The following is a 22,770-nucleotide window of genomic DNA, read 5'->3' as shown; positions in this document are numbered from 1 at the left end:
ATTTATTATTAGATTAACCTGCTATCCATTTAATATTTAGAATATTTCTATTTCTGCACAAAATACCCTCTAAGTTCACAAAATTACTCTGATTATTGTGACTTACTTTGTTAAATATTTATTCTTGAGTGGTTAAAGAAAATGTTTCCAATTGGTACACTTTTTCAGAAGTTTGCCAGTGGTGGTTAGAGACTCCAAGTGCTCATGGGAGGCCTCACTCAACCAGTAACATATCTATGGAAGTTTAAGCTTGTTTACATTCATAACATATTTTACAGTTTTTCCAGGGATGGTCTCATTCACAACCTCGACTTTATGTATAATTCAGTAAACCCTCGATTTAATGGACAAAATTTCTGGTCTGTATGTCACGTGAAAATTAACATCCTGTTAATTTTAAAATGCTTTTAAATAAGATTTGCTTATAATTAAATTAATAGATTATTTTTTGTTATTAATTTCCTGTTATTTTAAACAAATTTTGGCAAATAGGCCATCATATGCTGAAAAAACACTGTAGTAATTTAGCCGACATAAATGAGTCACCCCTCGTAAAACATGTTCGGTGAATGATTAGGACGTGATGACACCAATCATACTGTAATTGGATCTTTTGTCATGTGGGATGACTTTCTGCAGCAGTTTTATTACACACATTTTCATAATTTTAGAGTTAATTATAAAAAAACAGCAGAATTCAAAAGTTCAAAAAAAAAAACTTCATATTATTTCAAAGCAGGATTACCTAAACCAAACTCCTCAACAACGAACATTATATATTTTTACACACAATTTTCACACTTATCTAAAAGTGTGAAAATTGTGTGTAAAACAATTTTTTTTTTTTTTTTTTTTGTTAATACAGTGCTAATACAGTATTCATAAAATTGCAGTATAATGTTACATATATTTTTATTTGAAAAAATTCGTGATTTAACAGACTTTCGATTTAATGGACACTCCTTAGCCCCTATTGGTCCGTTAAATCGAGTGTTTACTGTACATTTTACAGGAGGGGCATCATTTTACGTTTCGACCTGAAAAGCTGAAGTATGGTGGTATAAAAGTCTTACATTGGCTGCACTGCATAGTTCAGAAGGCCTGGACAGAGGGACGAATTCCAGATGATTGGAATAGAGCTCTCATAGTACCCATATATAAAAAGGGAGATAAAACTGAATGTGAGAATTACAGAGGTATTCCCTACTAAGTGTTCCTGGCAAGATTTATGTAAGTATACTTGAAAAACGATTGAGAAGAATTGTGGAAGAAAAGTTTGGTGAATTCAGGCGAAATAGAGGCTGTCAGGATCAGATCTTCACTTTACGACAAATAGTCGAGAAAGCACGGGAATATAACAAAGATCTGTATTTAAGTTTTGTTGATCTGGAAAAGGCATATGACAAGGTGCCAAGAGAGAAGCCATTCAATACGCTACAGTTATATGGTGTCAATGGGGCATTATATCAAGCAATACTTAGTCTTTATTTGAGTTGTAAGTTAGCATTTAGAATTGAAGGAAGTATAGGAAGATGGTTTAATGTTAAATCTGGTGTGAGACTGTGAACTTAGAACCTGTGGAACAAGTAAAACATTTCAGCTACTTGGGCATGATTTTAGTGAAGATGGTAAATTAAATATGGAAATAGACAACAGAATCAACAAAACTGGTATGGTAAGAAGTCAATTGAATAAATTCATATGGAATAAGAGAGAAATTAGTCGGAACACTAAATTAGCTGCCATTATCACACATTTCGTCTTTCAACTTATCGCTATCATTCTTTTTACTGTCTTCACACCTTTGGCATTTGCAACATTTACAACAGACATGTTTTCCAATTTCATTATTTTAACATAAATCTCTCATTCTACAAAATGCATTACAAGACAGTGTTCAGACCATTTTTAACTTATGGGTCTGAGAGCTGGGTCAGAAGTAAAACACTTGACCAAAGACTAGAGGCCGCAGATATGATAGTCCTGAGAAAGATTAGAGGCATGAACAGATGGCAACAATGGCAATATCATATTAAAAACGAGGATATTAGGAAAGAACTTGACAGCATCCAGGAATGCATTAGCAGAGCTAATCTCAGGTGGTATGGTCACTTAAACAGAATTGGCAAGGAATGATTAGCAAAACAAGTGTGGATAGGCTTATGTGTTCATCACACATGTTGAATTGAATTTAAACTGTATTGAATCGAACACAGATTGATAAGAAAATAACTATTTATTAACTTAAAAGCTAATATTTCACTAGTATTATATCCAGCATCTTTAGAGCACACAAACAAAGTTTGTTACAAATGCGAGACAACCACAATTCGTTGTAACAGTGGGGCTAGTATAAGTAATTGCAGAGTGCAACACAAGATTAAAGTCCTAATATGGCTCAATCTAAGTTTAAAAGAAAAAAAAAACAGTAGTTCCAAGTTTTGAAAAAATATAGTTGTCCATGAAAGTTTTGGAAAAAAAAAAAAGAAAGAAAGAAAATTAAAAGAAATATTAATTTGGTCATAGGATGAGAGTCTCCCAAATCTTTGGTAGATTTATAAAGCCATAGTTGTTAAGGTTTGGAGTATCTTTTAAGGCTTCTGTTGATTCCAGGAACAACCTCTCTGACTTGTAAAAGCTTCTGTGCAGTACTTTTGTTTTTTTCTAATTAATCCTATGTGCCGGGGTATCCAAAGCATGGTCTGCCAGACCCGACTTGCCATAGCAAAAGTGCCGGATATATTTTTTGTAATAAATTTAGTTAAATCCTTTATCCAATTGTGAGCAAACAAAGTTTGCACCTGAAAATATAAATAGTATCAGTACTGAATTGCTGTACTACCTTACTGGGGTAAGGTAGTACAACACCATATTCAGTCCTGAAAATATTTTCAGGTGCAAACTTTGTTTGCTCACACTTGGATAAAGGATTAAACTAAATTTATTATAGTCTAACCAAGTGAAAAATGAACTTTCAACATCTTCCTCTAAATCCAGAGTAATTTAATTTAAAAAAAAAAGGTAGCACACCTTTTGGCAACTCCTATAGGTAAGGATGACCTTGCTATTGCTTCTGCCTGGTATCTCCACCTCTGGGACTGGCTCCTGCTGAAGAGACCTCAATAAAGGTCGAAACTAGTCTGGGTAGTGGCCAATCCCTTAATGCATAACATTTTACATATCTGCAAGGAGATGTGTTTTGCATTATGGGAGATACTGGGATAGGAGTGATGTTAGCTTGGTCCACCTTTGTTACGAGTTGCCCGGTGTTGTACTACCTTACCCCAATAAAGTAGTACAACACCATATTCAGTCTTGAAAATATTTTCAGGCGCAAACTTTGTTTGCTCACACTTGGAAAAAGGATTAAACTAAATTTATTATAGTCTAACCAAGTGAAAAATAAACTTTCAATATATGTTTTGTGTTCACTGTTCTTCCTGTCTGTCTGTAGTAGGCTCAATGACAAGAATAGGGCACTTCATAGACTCCTGCATGTGTCCTTAGGTTCACCTAAGTTCACCTTGGACACATGGTGCACTCACCTGCGCCACACCTTCTTAACCAATGGCTATAATCCCCATAAGATAGACAAAATACTAAATGCTACCCAGTAATCCCCCCCCCCACTATCTATCACAGAAGACTACAACAAAACTATCACCATCCTATTAAAGGCACATCTGAAAAGACATCTAGGGTGCTTAAAAAACACCAACTGCGCATCGTATTTAAACCTTATGTGAAATTCGTAACTCTCATCCGTTCACCTAAGGACAGATTCATTCCTTTATCACATGCAATAGTCTATGAAGTGCCCTGTTCTTGTCATCGAGCCTACTACGACAGACAGGAAGAACTGTGGACATCCACCTCAGTGAACACAAAAAATATATCTGGCACTTTCGCTATGGCAAGTTGGGTCTGGCAGACCATGCTTTGGATACCCCGGCACATTTGGAAAAAAACAAAAGTACCGCATAGAAGCTTCTACAAATCAGAGAGGTTGTTCCTGGAATCAACAGAAACCTTAAAACATACTCCAAACCTTAACAAGTATGGCTGTATAAATCTACCAAAGATTTGGGAGACTGTCATCCTAAGACCAAATTAATATTTATTTTATTTTATTTTTTTTAAAACTTTGGACCACTTTTTTTAACTTAGATGGCTCTATATTAGGACTTTAGTCTTGTGTTGCACGCTGCAATTACTTATACTAGCACCACTGTTACACTGAATTGTGGTTGTCTCGCACATTTGTAACAAACTTTGTTTGTTTGTGTGCTCTGAAGATGCTAGATATAATACCAGCAAAATATTTGCTTTTAAGTTAATAGTTATTTTCTTATCAATCTGTGTTCGATTCAGTACTATTTAAATTCAATTTAGCAAAACAAGTGTTCTCTGCCTGGTTGGCAGGAAAACGACCCAAAGGAAGACTAAGATATAGGTAGATTGATACGGTACAAAGTGCCTTAGACGATAGAAATATAAGATCTGATAATGTTGGAATCTTGACAAGTAACAGATTTAGAGGACATTTGTAGATAGGAAGTTAGTAACGATGTAAATTTTTCATGTAGTACTATCATATCCTGTACCTTGATATCATATCCTTGAGGGTACATGTCAGGAATTTGATGATGATTAGCAAAGGTTTATTCAACTGCTCCCACTATATGAAATGAACCAAAACACTGAACTAACTATACAGTTTTCAGTGTTCAAACCAATTTTAAATTTATGAATCTGAGAGCTGGGTTTAGAAGTAAACAGTTGACCAAATTCCAGATACAACAGATATGATTTCTGAGAATGTCTACCTCTCCTTAAATCATTCATCGCTCTCCAAGCAAAGAATTTACTTTTGACATCCTTGCTAACTACCCTCTATAAACTTACCTTGTTCTCTCTCTCTCTCTCTCTCTCCCCTCCCATTATATGTTGAAAAATTTCTTGTTCTATCTCTCCCCCCCCCTTCATTAAAATTTTATAGCCCCCCCATGCATGGGAGGTAATAAATTCTTCAGGTTTCTTGCTTTTTAACACATTATCCATATTGGATAATGTGTAACAGAAGCCTGAATTGGTTAGAGTAAGAAAAAACCCTTTGATATCTTTTTTATAAAACATGGATATTGCAGGGACAAATAGCAAGGAAGGCTGTCATTAGGACAATGGTAGATAAAATGAAAGGAAGGAAGATAAAAATATAAAAAAGTAGTGGATAAAATGAAACAAGCAGTGACAGCATGGTAGTAGAAAATATTCAAGATGAATGCAATCAGGTGTGTGTGTGTGTGTGTGTCAATACTGGGGTGAGAAAAAACCTGAAATCTGGAGTGACAGTTAGAGTAAATGATACTTGACCAAAAAAAGAATTAAAGTTGAGCAGGTAAACTGTCGATTGGACTATACAATCATTATTGAACAAAAAAATGAAACGGATTCAAAACAAGAATCAAGCCTTGGAGACTCAGTGGCAAATTCTGAAGAAGACTGATTGATTTAGCTAGGAAGGTATTTGATGAAATTGTCTGCAAGGATAGAATAATAAAAATCCCATGGTGGACACAAGAAGTTAAAGAAGCAATCTCTTGGAAAAGAACAAAGCATATGAAAAGTTCCCTAGCAAATAAGTGAGCAGATGTCCTAAAAGAACACAGAGAAAAATGTAAGAGAGTTGAGCTATGTGTAAAAAGTAGCTAAACAGGTCATGGAAAGACTAGTAAAAATTTCAGGATGGTGGCATAATGTTCTGGAGCCTATTGAAAAAGATTACAAATGGAGTAAAGAGTACTGTGAAATTAATAAAAGAAGTTAAAGGTGACATGAAAACTGAAGATAAGGATATCCTCAATGTCTGGAGTAATTACTTTAAAAGGCTGTTAAATGCAACAAGCAGTAACAGAGCAATATTAGAACATTTTCAAGAGAAATGCAAAGAGGAATATATATCAATACTCAAGGTAGAAAAAGTCATCAGAAACTTGAAATATGGAAAGAAGCAGGAGTAGATGATATTCAACCATAAATCCTTAAGTATGGAGGTATAAAAGTTATGCAGTGGCTACACTGCATAATTCATAGGACCCAGTAACAAGGTCAAATCCCAGATGATTGGAGTAGAGCTCTAATAGTTTCCATCTATAAAAAAAAAAGAGGGGAAAGGTAAGATTTATGCAAGCATACTTGAAAAGCGTTTGAGAAAGATTATTCATTCACTACTGTCCAAGTAAAAAAAATCTAGTCCTCGCACCCTTGCTAATCCCATTCTTACCCAATTCCCAGGGGTGATGACTTCCTGCCCACTTTAGTCAAGTGCTGAAATCTTTCCTCTGTATTAATCCTATAAAAATCCTTTAAATAACTTGAAGGTTTCTATCACATCCCCTCTTTTTTTTTTTTTTTCTTTCTCATTAACCAACTTTTGCGATCCACAAATCCTCAATCTTCCTGATAGGGAACATTCCACAGGTCACTCATCATCTGGGTCACCAAGAAACCCAGGGGACCAGATAAAGTGGAATAATATAACTCCTTTATTTCTGCTTGTTAATGTGTTCTTAATGGCCAAGAAATTCTGTGAGCTACCCTGGCTACTTTAGCAATATGCTGTAAAATCTTGTATAGAAAAAAAATAGAAATATTTTTTCTATGTTGATTTTACATGAGCAATTAAATTACATATTATACTTATAAGTAAAATAATGTATAACTCACTGTACTGAGATAAATGTAACTAAATGGTAAAATATTTGAATAAGAACCACTTAGATTTGTAACTAAAATTAAGCTCAGACGGGATTAGGCTAGAAGATCTAAGGCTAGCAACAGTTGCAAAGGTCACCGGATTATGAGTTTTCCTGCCAAAACCCAGCGATAGCATGGGTGATGAAAAAAACCCTCCAGTAAATCTGGGGGACTTTTGAGAAGAAAGGCCAAGGTCAGGAGAATGATATAAAAGATAGAGATCGAGAGGCCAGGGGGCTCTTGTTTCGAAGTTTGTTCCTGTGCCAGGCCTTTCCGAGGACGGGGAGAGTCGCATTTCCTGTGAGCGGCAGTTCCGATGAAGATGGGAAGTTTGCTAGTAGCAGAGATGGCCTATTCAAGATATTCCACCATGTGATTCCCTGTGATCTACGTGTGTGCTGAATTATCGCAGCCATGTCCTAGTGTCCAATCAAAAGTTAGCTGAGAAGGAGCAGAACGTACCCATAAGCCTTTAGGATCTATGAACTAGAAAGATTGTAAGTAGAATGTTTCATGTAATATCCTAGAGTGTGAAGTTCAAACGACAAATGTTGGTTCGGTTATCTAGTGGCATAGTAGGTGTTAGAAAGAATCGGAAAGTCACATTTTAGTTTGAGTGTGAATAGTAGAATATAGAGATCTAAAGATTTGCTTATAATATGTAATACTAAGAGTGAATGTGGTTTAAGTTTTGCCTTTTATTGTGCACAATATGAGAGAAGTTTAAGTGTGTTAAGTTTCATCCAAGTGTCTGAAAAGTTAATGTGTAATGATGATTTCTTTGTCTTAAAGCTTAAGCGAAATGCTTAATTGATTTTGTGGAGAGTTAAACACGTGACAGGTATTGTCTCCAGTGTACTCTTGTTTTTTCTTAGTTAGAACCAGACACGTAGTATGTGTAGTTTGAATGTTGTTTGTTAATAGCTTGCCTGATCTTGTTTAGCCTATGCACTTCTCATAAAAATACCAGACCTGTGTGACCTAAGAGTAGCAATAGCCATGACTGACTGATTAATTAATAGGAGTTGCTTGAGATAGAGTTAAATTAAGAGTTATTTTTGTGTTTAGTTGAATATTTCTCTTGTAAGGGAAGGAGCAACAATTCTTTTACGCGATCCTTAATGGTGCATTTGATAATAAAAATAAATTTTAAGGATCAATACAAGTGAAATACGGCCAAGTAGATTAAGGACTTGGCTCCAGCCAGAGGCTTTTCCTAAGTCTACAATTCAAGTACTTGCAAGAGTATACCTATGGCCTTGAGAGAGGGGGGGGGTAAAACTAAGTTAAGAACTAAAGGATTAAAATTAATTGCGAGTTTATGCTGCATGAATTAGAAATTGAAGTCTATAGACTGTTTGAACTCGCTCAAGCAACTCCTATATAAAATAAATAAGAAAACTATTACAATGACGTAGTACACATCTATTCGTTCCATTTGTTAAATCTTTAAATAATTTTACAATGCCCTCTAAACTTCATGCTATCTACTACTACCCCCAAATCCTTGGCTTCCTCAATTTCCAGTCTCCTCAATGTGATACACAGCTTGTAATCTATATATTCCAAAATGCATCACTTTGCACTTTTCCACATTAAATTGACATCCATTATTTTGCCCATACTGTCAGCCTATTTAAATCATCATACAAGCTCCCTACATCACCATGATTAGCTACTACCATACCCAATTTTATATCATCGGCAAATAACTGAATATCTCCCTTCAAATTATTTCCTATATCATTTATGCACAAATTAAACAGCAGTGGTCCAAGCACAGCTTTGCAGCACTTGCTTTTTCTTACATTCTGCTCCTCCATATACTGCTCTTCAGTATCTGTCCATCAGCCACATTTCTATCCATATCACTAGTTTCATATCCATCCCTATTTGTTCCAGTTTGCATAACATATTTCCATGTGGTATCTGGTCTTTGCAAACATTTTTGCAAAATCCAGCAGTATCATCATTTAGCCATTCCCTTTATCCAAGTCAGCTGTCACTGTTATAAAAAGTTGGTAAATTACCAAGGCATGATTGACTCTTCACAAAACCATGTTTGCCCCTCATAGAGTATCATGTTCTTATCCATCCAGTCCTAAATTCTCTTTTTACCAACTTTTCCAGTACTTCTATCACCACTCCTAAGATACTGATCAGTCTATAATTTGCTACTACATATGCAAAGGAATTATTTTCTCCCCATCCTCTCTTTATCCTCTGCCCCCCCCCCCCCTTGTGACCTTGCCAAAGAGTTGAGACTTAAACAGCCTAGTCAAAAGCACCACCAATTCCCATGCACATTCTCGTAAAAGTAAGCTGATATCCCATCTAATCAGACAGCTATATTTGCATTCTTCAATATCCTAAATACCTCTAATTCTTCAGCCTTTCTTTTCACATCAGTCCCTGTCATCACCTCTGCTATAACAATGTCCTCACTTAGATATACCTTTGCAAAGTTGTCACTCAGTAGCTCAACATTATACTAATGACTATTTTGTCTGCCTCTGGTACCTTTTTATTATCTGCACTCATTAAAGTTATCCTTCCATAGTCATTCTTCCTGCTACGTGGTACATAACAAAAGAACTCTTTGGGATGCAGCTCATACTTAATGGTACTACTCATCCATCTACCTCTTACCTGATTTACTCTCATCACCTTGAGTGTATAGTTTGATATTGCTTCCTCCAGATACTTCTTGACTATCCCCAATAGTAAACATTTTTCCCTTGTAGGTTTTTATGCCATGTCACTGCTTCAAGCTGCATAAGTTGATTTACAAGCAGAGTCCCTAAAGTTTAACTTTTGCTGATGATGCAAAGTTGAGTTATAACAATTATGTTGATATTAATTCCCTTTCATTTTCCCATGGATCCAATACCCATTGTTGTCTAATGCTTGTTCCACCATTTCTCTGTCCATTGCCAGGTGACTCAAATCCTGCACTTTTTTCCACACCACTCTTTCACATTACCCCTTTTGCCTTGGCCATTTTCTTCTAATTATACCATCCATTGTATTACGAATCAAGATTTTGATCTTTCTACTGTTATCCATCCTGCAGATATGTCCAAAAAACTAGTTTCCTTCAAATTATTTTCTGCATTATATTCTCTTTGCCTTTGATTCACTTAAAACTTGTGCAATACTTAAAGCATTACGAAACCAACAAGTGGAGGAGCCCTACATCAAATCAGCATGCACCAATGCCACAGCAGCAATTCATTTCAATGGAAACATCTTTACTGTGGGAATACAAAAAGGTATAAGACAGGGTGACACAATATCTCCAAAATTATTCACAGCGTGCCTAGAAGAAATATTCAAACTTCTTGATTGGGAAGGGAAAGGTCTGAAGATAAATGGAAGATATTTAAGCTATTTACGCTTTGCAGGATGACATAGTTATCTTTACTTCAACTGCACATGAATTACAGACTCTTATCCATGAGCTCCAAATTGCTAGCAAAACAGCAGGCCTAAAGATAAACTTAAAAAAGACCCAAGTTATGTTCCATAGTTATGTCCAACCAGAAATAATAAAAATTAATAATGAGGAAATTAAGCAAGTAGATCATTACATATACTTAGGACAACAGATATCAATGGAACAGAATATCATGGATGAAATTAAAAGGCGTGCGATGCTTGGGTGGAAAGCATTTGGAAAATTACATTCAATATTCAAAAGCCAACTACCATTATGCCTGAAGAGAAAAGTTTTTAACCAGTGTATTCTTCCTATACTGACATGGCTGTGAAACATGGACACTGAATGCAAAGGAAATTCAAAAATTAAAAACAACACAATTTAGTATGGAAAGAAGCATACTTGGTATCACAAAAGGAATACATGGATAAGAAATCAAACCAAAGTCTCTGACATCATAGGAAGAGTGAAAGATCTGAAGTGGCAATGGGCTGGGCATTGCCGGAAAACAAGATCAGCAATGGACAAAAGAAGTGCTGGACTGGATTCCACGAAAGGAAAACCGACCACGATGCTGACCTAAATCGTGGTAGATTGATGATATCATCAGATTTGCAGGAGTGACATGGAAAAGGAGAGCCATGGACAGAGAGTGTTGGAGTAATCTTGGAAAGGCCTTCATCCAGCAGTGGATCGATAATGATGATGATTCTCTTTGCACTTTACTGTACAGTTCACTACCTTTTGCGCCCATCCAGTTTCTAGAATCTTTCTATGACATGTTCTTTCGAAAACCAATATTTGTCTTGTCTTTGACAAGATAAAATTCTCCTTATATCCTTTATGACATTCACTGTTCTTTCCAAAAGCATGATAAAGATATTTGGGGATGTTGGGTCTCCTCGTCTCATGCCTTTTTATTTTCCAGAACTATCTTCCTAAATCTCCAGTTTCTCACAGCAGCCTCTGCATTATCATTCATGTTCTGCAGTAGATATACAAGGTTCCTGTCCACTCCATAAGATTTGTGCTTTGCCTTCATCCCATGCCATATTACACAACTGGTATAATTCATCTGTGATCACCTCACCACTGTGTTTCAGCATCTCTCCAGTGATGTCATCATTCTTGGGGTTTTATAATTTTCCAGATGTTTTATAGTTTGCCCACCATTTCTAGATCCCTTCTTGGCTTGGTGCCAAGAATGGTCGATTCATGCTGAAGGGGAGAAAGAAATGAAGGATGTACGAATTGGTCGCCAACGTGCGAAATCACGTGCTTTCTTGTCTGTCGCTGTACTAGTACTAGCTTGATTTTTGTTGTTCTCTTTTTGCATTATTTTTTTATTATTAATTTGTATGATGGATCCAGTACAGTCAACAAGTTCTATTGTTACACGTTTCAGTAGCTCTTGCGAAAGAATATTGAATAATGTGCTGACATTCTGCAAAAAAGAATCGTAAGAAGGCCGTCTTCTTGTTCCCCTTTCTCAAGTCATAAAACGTGCAAGTGCAATTGCGGGCGTATCGGGGTCGACTGTTAAAAGAATTCATAGGGAATCAAAAGGTGAAGGTAAGCCAATATTTAAATCTCCTAAAAAAAAGCGCCAGAGAAAGAAAACCATCGAAACCGTAGCTTTGAATGATTTTGATGTAGACGTTATAAGAACTATTCACAAATTTTACGTGGTCGAGAAAAGAGTGCCAACTGTTCCGAAATTGATTCCTGTGCTTAAAGAAAAAATTAATTTTCCTTGGAAAAGAGAAATTTTAAGGAAAATACTTCATTAAATCGTATTTTGTTTTAAAAAGTCCCAGAATAAAAGGAAACTTATCATGGAGCGAAGTGACATTGTTTTATGTAGAACGTAGTATTTGCACGTATTAACACTCTACGTACATTTTTCCAACTGTTATACAAGCAAAATAGTTACACTTTAAAAACAGCAATGTTCGTAAAAGAAAAGCTAAATTTTCCGACCTGTAATAATAAACAAACTCAGTTTGTTTATTATTACATTCCAGAAGACAGACTGATTACCCTATTATCGGAATGGATTCTCCTTTTTCTGACATGCACAGAAGTATCGAGGGACCTCAAATCGGTGGGCGAACTATACTACCTTTACAACCTCAGCTCTCAGTATATCTGTTTCTCCCTCTGTGCTTGGTGGTGATATTTCTCTCAATTCAATAAAGTTTGGACTTCTTGGAGTTGTCACATAATAACTTTTTTTGGACCACTCTAAGCAGCAACTCTCTTGTTTCTTCTGCACTCAAGATTTAACCATTTTCATCTTTTGTGATTCTCTGCCTTAGGCTCCATTTCTTGTTGATGTTTCTGATCATCTTATTTACTTCTCTTGTTATTCATTAACTAAAGTATTTATTGATATTCTTGCACTGTTCCTCTAGTCATTTTGATTTGTCTCTCCTAACTGCCTTCTTCACTTCATTGCATTTTGCTGTATACTGTTCCACAAAGATTGAAAGGAAGAATTCTCTCTCTCTCCTAATCTTTAATGTGCTCTTTTTTTTTTTTCTTAAAGTATCTTTAATGTCTCCTGTGAGATCCACCTTTTCTTTGGCTTTTCTGGCTCTGGGGCCATTTGTTCTACTGTTTTCTTGATTGCAAATACCACTTTGTTGTTTCCATCCTCCAGTTCCTTTTCTGTAATGGATTTCATTTCTTCCTTCATCACTTTCCCTCCTTGCTCAGTGTCCTCCTATGCAAAAGAGACCCATCTCTTTTGCATCAATAATACATCCGCGATCAAAGTCGCCAAGATTGCCAGAGATAGGAGGACACTGAGCAAGGAGGGAAAGTGATGAAGGAAGAAACGAAATCCATTACAGAAAAGAAACTGGAGGATGGAAACAACAAAGTGGTATTTGCAATCAAGAAAACAGTAGAACAAATGGTCCCAGAGACAGAAAAGCCAAAGAAAAGGTGGATCTCACAGGAGACATTAAAGATACTTCAAGAAAAAAAGAGCACATTAAAGATTAGGAGAGGGAATTCTTCTTTCAATCTTTGAGGGTTTGAAGGGTTCTGGAAGGCAATTGTATCAAGGTCTACTAAGAGTATACCATCAACAGACATACCAGCATTCAGCGAGCAAGTGGTGGCCGACCACACACCATTGATAACCAGGATCAATATAGACTGTCCAAGCTTGTATAGACCAACCGCAGGGCGGCAGCAGAAATCACATCCAGTTTTAGTGTCGGAGGTCCAAGGTGCATCAGCGAGCAGATGATGCAGCATACTTTGCATACCATAGGCTACTGGTTAATTTTAACAGTATAGATGAGAACACAGACTGATAAGAAAATAACTATTAACTTATTGCTGATATTTCGTTGGTATTCTATCCAGCATCTTCAGAGCACAAAAGCAGTTTGTCAGAGTATGCGAGATGGCCACAGCCCAGTATAACAACAGGACTAGTTTGAACAATTGTAACGTGCAAGAGACTATAAGTCCTAATTAGGTGCCATCTATGTTGATAAAAAAAAAAAAAAAAAAGAGAGAGAGAGAAAGCAGGTATTAATTTGGTCTTAAGATGATTGTCTCCCAAATCTTTGGCAAATTTATACAGCCATACTTGTTGAGGTTTGGAATGTTTCAAGGCTTCTGTTGATTCCAGGAACAACGTCTGATTTGTAAAAGCTTCAGTGCAGCACTTTTGTTTTTTTCCAATCGATCCTGTGTGCAGGGGTATCCAAAGCATGGTCTGCTAGACCTGACTTGCCATAGCGATACTGCCAGATATATTTTTTATGTTCACTGAGACAGATGTCCACAGTTTTTCCTGTCTGTCTATAGTAGGCTCGATAACATGAACAGGACACATCATAGGCTCCTGGATGTGATAAAGGAGAGATTCTGTCTTTGGGTGAATGGATGAGAGTTGCCCGTTTCACATGCAGTTTAAATACAGTGCGTAGTTCATGTTTGTTAAGCACTCTAAATATCTTTTCAGATGTGCTTTTAATGTATGGGATGGTAACAGTTTTGTTGTAGTCTTCTGTGGTAGATAGCGGAGGGAATTTCTGGGGAGCATTTATTGTCTATCTTATGGGGATTATAGCCATTGGCCAGAAGGTGTGATATAAGTGAGTGAGTTCAGCAGTGAGAGCAACGTTGTCAAAACAAATTGCTCTAGCTCTGTGGGTTAGTATTTTTTAGAATACCATATTGTTGAGGGTGATGGTGGGATTGCTTGTGTAAATATCTACCTGAATGTGTGGGTTTTCTATAAACGGAGAATGATAAGGAACCATCTGTAAGACGTGTGATTAGCATATCCAGGGAGGGATATGCTAAAATAAAAGACATTTTTATTTTTTAGTGCAAAAAAATAAAATGTAAGTTGCAGAGCCTTGTGAATAGGAGGAAGAGGGGGATATGATTGAGACATAAACTGGTCTGGTCAGGGGTTATCAGGTAGATATGGAAGAGCTTTTTCATAGAATTGGAGAGGGAAGTAGAATAAGAGGCCATTGCTGGAAACTGTATAGGGAGGTATTGGCTTGTGCAGGGTGTGAGCAGAGGAGTGAGAAGCAGGTTTTCTGCATTGAGGGTGGTTGGTGAGTGGAATGCATTGCCTGAGTGTGTTGTGAATGTGGACACATTGAATCAGTTTAAGACGAAGTTGGATGAGCATTGTATGCAATAGTGAGTACCTCCCATGATCAGTCTCTGACGCCATGGAGGTTGGGTGTTGATAATAATAATAAAAATCCTACATCAAAGCTGTATCCTATTTATAAATTATCAGAGAACAAATTCATATTAATACTTTTAACACAATCGCTGCCACGCTACTTCAGCATAGTCTGTTCCCGTATGCCAAGCAATTTCACTTCAAGGTCAGTACAGTAATCTCGTTGCCGGCAATAAGCATCATACGAGTATACTCGTAGTTGGCTTGTGCAGAGCATTTACTATCTATGAGAATACACGGTTTTGATGCTAGCTCCACAAGCCAAGCATTTTCACTTCTTCAAGGTCAGTACAGTAATCTCGTTGTCGGCGGTAAGCGTCATACGAGTATACTCGTAGTTGGCAGCGAACATGTTAATACAGCAATAGTGGAGGCTTGATCAATAATTTAACATAGCTGCTGTTTTATATTAAGGCTAAGATCCTAGATTAGTATGGTCCTAATTATAATTTATGATGAACTCTTAGAACAAATGGTTATGTTGTTATTATATGTGCCATCCATATTCTGGGGATTTTTAGACCATCATTGTTAAGATTAGAGTGATTGATTAGAATTTTACAGGCCTCTTTGTGCTCATACCATGTTTTGGTGTGATGTAATGAAAAGATTCCTTTCTAGTCAATTCTATGTATAGTATTTAGGGCATGATTGGAAAGCCCAGATTTACCATAGTTATTAAGTTTAATGTGTTATTTATGTTTATTTTTATTTTATTTTTTTTATTGGAATTGCAATTGAATTTGCCAATATAAGGTGCAATGAATACATGCAGCCTTGTGAAGAATTTTATTGATAGCATTTTTGCTGTAGCAAAAATGGAAGGTATTGCTTATCAGCAATACCTTCTAGCATGAATTAAGTTATCACTTTTAATTCATGCTTAAGTGCTTTCACAAGACTACACCTAATAATAAAAAATAAACTAGATTCCAATAAAACTGTAGCCATTCCATGCATTAAAGGGATATCAGATAAAATGAACAGAATAGTACAGAAATATAACCTTAATGCCACTTTTAAACCTCCAAAAAAGGAACTTAAATGCGACACATTAAATCTAATAACTATGGTACATCTGACCTTTCTGATCATTCCCTCTCTAAATACTTTACATAGAATTAACTGGAAAGGCACCTTTCATTACATCATGGCAAAACATGATGTAATGCAAATTTAAAGAGGCTTGTGAAATTCTAATCAACCACTCTAATCTTAACAATAACGATGGTCTAAAAATCCCAAGAATACAGATGGCACGTATTCTACCCACATAACCTTCTGTTCTAAGAGTTCATTAAAAATTATAATTAGGAGTAATCTAGAATCTTAGCCTTGCATAACAAACACCTATGTTAAATTATTGATTAGGCGTCCACTGTTGTGTTATTAAAAGTGTTAATACGAATTTGTTCTCCGACAATGTTATAAATATATCTTTGGTGTAGGTTTTTTTTTTCACTAGAGGTTAAGCCAGTAGAATAAACAGTTGATCAAAATACTGTCACTTTGGCATAATGTTTGAAATGTAATAGAGCTTGTCTTTGTACATACATACTCCAGATAATGACCTTCATATGAAGGTTGAAACATCGAGAAATTAATTATTCTTAACACAGTTCTAGTCTCCATAATTTAACGAAATAAATGCTGATCGCTGTGTAACACTGAAGAAAATGATACTTAATTGTGTGCGTGTGGAATTGGTAGCAGATCGAAAAAAAAACAATCAAACCTTAATAAATGTGGATACATGAAACTTATCAAGATTTGGGAAACAGTACTTCTTAGAACTTCAGGCTTCTGCTGTAACATCTTGCACTTTTTGTGTGGTTCAAGTGCATTATTATTACATGACACCTCCAGGGAGTCTTAAGACTCATTGAGGGAGGGCACCTACTCTACATCTCTCAGTCTCCATCATCATCTACGCCAGCGCCATCTACTGCCTACCGTGACCACTAGTATTTTCACAGACAACCACGAACATCCATGCCCATGACAGGATTCAACCTACAGCCTTTTGGCAGGAGAGCAGACACACTAATCACTCGGCCAACCAGGCCAGTATGGTTGGCCGAGTGGTTAGCATATCTTCTCGCCTGCCAAAAGGCTGCTGGTTTGAATCCCGCCGTGGGCATGGATGTTTGGGATTGTCTATGAAAATACTAGTGGTGGTGGATAGTAGATGGCGTTGGTGTGGATGAGATTGAGTGGTGGAGACGGAGAGATGTAGATTAGGTGCCCTCCCTCAATGAGTCTTGGACTCCCTGGATGTGTCAAATAATAATTATTATTATAATTGCATTGTATGATGCCTGTGATAGATGAAATATTGAAGCCATTAAACCATAATGAGCTTCAGCCAGCACTTAAGTCTAAATACATACATTTGACAGATTGCACATGACAAGTTGGTGTGCAGTCTGGGAAGAATGGGTGGATAGATTGGTTAGATGGATATCAAATTGACTTAGCTTTCTGAACATTAGCAGCAAGTTTAAGGTGGGAGGGGGATGTTAGAAGAGTTATCCACAGGAAACCCCTAGGATTGACAAAGATCAGTTGTTTGCTGATGGTGAAAAGTTGGGGAGGGGTTCTAAAGAGTGATGCTGATCTTCTTCTCCCATAGTCCTAAATGAACCGTTGGGTCATTCATGGTTGGTAGGTGATACTCTTTGCTAGCCTCCTCCAGTCGTCTCGGTCTCTTGTTCTTGATGTCAGTTGACAAAGGGAGGAATTTGTCCATTTGATCCCGGAACAATTCCTTCTAGGGTTTGCTTTGGAATGTCATTAGTCCTCTCCACATGTCCGAACCATTTCATCTGTCTTCTTCTGATGATTGTCAGAATATTTTCCCTTTTTCTCCCATCTATTGAGTCAATCAGTTTTCGGACATTTTCATTGATTTCGTGAGCGGTATAGGGAATTCTCAAAAGTCTTCTGTAAGTTTTCATTTCGAAAGACAGGAGTCTCCTCATCTTCCTTCAATGAAGTCCAGGCCTGACAACCATACAAAAGGATAGAATTCACCAAGGTGTCAATTAGTCTTAGTCTGGTTGTGATTGCTATTCTGTTATCTCCCCACAATGGTTTTAACTTCCGTAGGGCCACGGTTGCCTTAGCAATTCGGTATTTAATGTCTGTTTTTGAACGACCATCTTGACTCAACGTGCTTCCTAGATAAGTGAACTTCTTTACATTCTCAATTTGCTTATTGCCAATTTGTATCTTTAAGAATTCAATGTCTGATTTTGAGGTTATCATTGTTTTTGTTTTCTGTAGGTTTATGTATAATCCATATTTTTTTAATGTTCTGAAAACATGGCTGGTTATCTCTTGTAATTCTTCTTCACTTTCTGCCAGAAGATCGATATCGTCAGTGAAACGTAAGTTATTTATTCTTAGTCCACCAACTACTATTCCAGTGTCATATTCATAAAGAGCTTCATATATGACATATTCCAGAAAATAATTAAAAAGAAGAGAGGACAAGATGCATCCCTGTCTTATGCCCCCCCCCCCTCCCCGTTCTGCCCAGAACGGTTCACTGCTGTAATTTTTAATTTCAATTCTCATATCAGATGAGGAATAAAGAGATTTAATAATCCTAATGATTTTGTTGTCGATATCATAATGTTCTAAAATTTTCCATAATGCCTTGTGCCATATTGAGTCAAAAGCTTTTTGAAGGTCTAAGAAATTGTGACAGATTATTTTGTTATGTTCTATGTATTTTTCACGTAGTATGTGTATTGTAAAAATATGGGTGATTGTACTTCTGGAAACTTGCTTATTCATCTGATAGTCTGCTTTCTATTTTCTTTTCGATTCTTGACAATAGTATTTTTAACAGGATTTTGCTTGGATGACTAATAAGGCTTATTGTTCTATAGTTGCTACATTTATTGCTGTTTCCCTTTTTAAGGATAGATACAAGGACAGAAGTCTGCCAATCAGAAGGCCAAGTCTCTGTGTTCCATACGTCCTGGAATAAATTTAGCAAGGTGTCTATGATGATGTCACCTCCTTTGCGTATCAGTTCCACTGACACCATCACTTCCCGGTGATTTTCCAATTTTTGAGGAGTTAACTGCTGCAATAACTCCTTCTTTTGATATCGGGTAATCTCCTTCCTCCAAACCTCCTGGCAAAATTCCGTCCAAAATATTATCAGTCAGTTGAGGGACCTTTTGAAAAAACTTGGTTGCATAACATTTCCATCTATCGATTATTTTCTGGTTATCCGTGATAGGAGTTCCATCTTCATCTTCTATGCTCCAATTAATTGTGGTAAAAGGTTTAGTTAGCTTATTGATATGATAACTAATAATTAAGGAATTGACAGCGTAGACTAGAAATATAAATTAAATAAACTTTAATATATACTTTCCGATATTTCGGCAAACATCACGTTGCCACCTTCTTGGGAACTTAATACAAAGACAAGTGCACGCAAGTACTACATAATAACAGCAAATGAGAACAGAAGCTAGGAAGCTACCGTTTTCCTAAAGTCCTGATGGTGCCCCCGGCAGGCTATATTGGTAGTTCTTGGCCTTTGGGCTGAAGTTCTTCTGATAAATGTTTCCCAAATTTGGGGCAGTCTCATGCATCCAAATTTGTTGAGGTTTGGCATGTTCCTAAGGGCCGAGGCTGATTCCATGAATAGTCTTTCATATTTGAACTTGCTGCGGTGTATTACTGTGGCTTTCTTCCATCTTATTCTGTGGTGAGTATCCAGAGCGTGGTCTGCAAGCCCAGAGTGGCTGTACTAGTGAAATCGGATGTAATCCTTGTGTTCTGAGATTCTGATATTTGCTGTCCTGCCTGTTTGGCCAAAGTAGGATAATTTACAGCTGCAAGGGACCTGGTATACGCCAGGTAGGTCTAGGGGAAGTGGTTGGTCTTTAGTGGAGCGGATAAGAGATGCCAATTTTCTATATGGTCTGTAACAAGTGGTCAAGTCATGTTTTTATAAAATTTTGTTGATTTTTTCTGAGGTGCCTCGGATGTAGGGAATGGTGATGGATTTAGAGTAATCTTTTTTGTGAAGGGGGGGGTTGTGGATAACTGGTTTAAGTGTTTTTTGGATTCTTTGGGGGGTAGCCGTTGGCTGAGAAAGTATCACGAATGTGATTTAGTTTGGTGGTTAGGGCTTGATCATTTGATCAAATTATTTTTGCCCTGTTGAATAGTGTCTTAATAACTCCATATTGTTGTGTGTGTGTGGGGGGGGATTGTTGGTGAATCTATCTGCCTATATGGGTTTTCTATAAACTGAGAAAACCAAGGTTCCATCAGGTTGGCGGGTGACTAGTGTGTCTAGGAAGGAGAGGTTATTGTTTTTCTCTTTTTCCAGGGTGAACTTGATTCTAGGGTGTTGGTTGTTTAAGTGTGTTAGGAAGGAGAGGAGTGAATCCAGGCCATGTGGCCAAATAGCGAACACATCATCAACGTAGCGAAGTCATATGTGTATACCAGGTCCCTTGCAGCTGTAAATTATCCTACTTTGGCCAAACAGGCAGGACAGCAAATATCAGAATCTCAGAACACAAGGATTACATCCGATTTCACCAGTACAGCCACTCTGGGCTTGCAGACCATGCTCTGGATACTCGCCACAGAATAAGATGGAAGAAAGCCACAGTAATACACCGCAGCAAGTTCAGATATGAAAGACTATTCATGAACATGCCAAACCTCAACAAATTTGGATGCATGAGACTGCCCCAAATTTGGGAAACATTTATCAGAAGAACTTCAGCCCAAAGGCCAAGAACGACCAATATAGCCTGCCGGGGGCACCATCAGGACTTTAGGAAAACGGTAGCTTCCTAGCTTCTGTTCTCATTTGCTGTTATGTAGTACTTGCGTGCACTTGTCTTTGTATTAAGTTTCCAAGAAGATGGCAATGTGACGTTTGCTGAAATATCGGAAAGGATATATTAAAGTTTATTTAATTTATATTTCTAGTCTATGCTGTCAATTCCTTAATTATTAGTTATCATGTCTAACCAGCATATAAGCCTCTCTACAAGAATTAGCTTATTGATATGAAAAGCACTTTTAGAATTATTTTTATTTAAGTCCTCTTCTACATTTTTGCATTCATCCAATATCCATAAGTTTCTAGCATGTTAGATTTCTTTTTTAATAATCTTAGTAATATTTTTATACTGTTCTCTATTATCACCACTATTAATATGAGATTTCAAATATCTTCTTTCGTCGCATAGGCCCAAAATATTGTTGGTTATCCATGGTTTATTTATTTTCCTTTTCTATCCAAGGATTTCTTCAGCTGTCTCAGTTATCTTTTGTGAGAAGTATTTGGTTTTAGATTCGATACTATTATGTTTCTTGAAGCTTGTGTCAAAAATTTGTTTTAATTTGTATTTATATAGTGTATTTATTTGGGGATCTTTTAATTTTTCTATATTATATCTTTTACGAGTTGATTTTGTAGGTAATCTTTCCCTCATTTTCATATTCACAGTTGTGATGACCATATTGTGGTCGCTGCCAATGTCGGCTCCAGGAAATGATCTGGTTCTTGTGAGGTTGATTGAGTTTTTAAATCTTGTGCTTACAAGGATAAAGTCAATTTGGTTGTGTGTTTTACCATCAGGGGAAGTCCATGTCCATCTTCTGGAAGGTTTATGGGGAAATAGTGTTAGTAATGGTAAGTTCATTTTGTGAGGCAAAATTGATCAATTCAAAACCTCTTTCGTTTGTCTCCCCATAGCCATATGTCTGACAAATGGGAGATAATCCTTGCCGATGTCTGTTCCAATTTTGTCATTCCAATCGCCCTGTACAATCAAAAGGTCTTTTCTATTCACTCTGGTGATTGTTGCATTAAGTTGACCATAAAACTCCTCTACTTCAGAGTCCTCGTGATGTGTGTTTGGGGCATAGACCTGTATGATGGTGATATTGAGTGGCTTTCCTCTCAGGCAGACTAGAGCAATTATGCTATTGATAGGGTTGAATTCCATGACAGAATTTCGTGATGATTTGTGTATCAAAAACCCGACACCTTCCTTTCTGCTGCAGTCACATCCAGAGTAAAATGCAAATGTCCTTCATCTGTTGTTAGTTCTCCTGTTTTGTGCCATCGAATTTCACAAAGTCCCATAACAGTCCATTTATATCTTTTTAGTTCGTGTTGTAGTAATTTGAGTTGACCTGATTGTAATAGAGTCCTAATATTCCAAGTTCCGGTCATTAAATGGTTGCAGAGTCTGAATCTGGATCCAGTTTTTCCATTATTTTTGTCAGTGATAGTGGTAGCGCCAGTCGCTAACTTCGCATTGCCATCCCTGGAGTTGCTACTAAATGGCAACGCGGACCTTGTTGAACCAGGTGACGTCCGAGCCGGCATGGTGTGCTGTGTTAAATCCTTCGCCATGAATGTCTAATGGGCAGTAAATTAAGACAGATGGTGCCAATCTCCTCTTCTGTCTTCACCTGCTAGCATTTAGCTGGGCATAGTGGGATGGCCTTCACGCCTTGGGAGGCCCTACCAGGAGTAATGATACTCCCTCCCAGGTCACTGCCGCGGTGAGGCAGCATAGCAGGACTTGAGGGGGGAGTGCTTTGGATGCTGATCTAGCTAAGTTAATTTAAATTAGGAAGATTTAAAAGGCTTGCATGAATTAGTGGGAGTGCAGAGGCATAAGGCTACATACTGTGTATTGGTGAAACTATACTATAGGTAGATGAGATTTGAGGTATTGGAATAATGATCAACATTGGCCTAAATTTCAGAGGATATGTTGCAAGTGTTTCAAAGACTATACAGTGCATTGCTGTTCTGATAAAGAGTACACTGACAAGCATG

At 37.1% G+C, this 22,770-nt stretch overlaps 1 protein-coding gene across 1 annotated transcript in view; it reads left to right on the top strand.

Moving 5' to 3' along the window:
- Positions 1–22,770, top strand: part of vsg (visgun) — a 127,206-nt gene that overhangs the window by 20,084 nt on the left and 84,352 nt on the right. The gene's annotated exons all lie outside the window — the stretch shown is intronic.

This window comes from Typopeltis vanoorti, chromosome 14 (assembly GCF_054136105.1).
Source record: "Typopeltis vanoorti isolate ZY-2024b chromosome 14, IOZ_Tvanoo_1.0, whole genome shotgun sequence".
In the NCBI taxonomy this organism is placed as follows: domain Eukaryota; kingdom Metazoa; phylum Arthropoda; class Arachnida; order Uropygi; family Thelyphonidae; genus Typopeltis; species Typopeltis vanoorti.
This window is presented reverse-complemented; position numbering and strand designations above follow the sequence as displayed.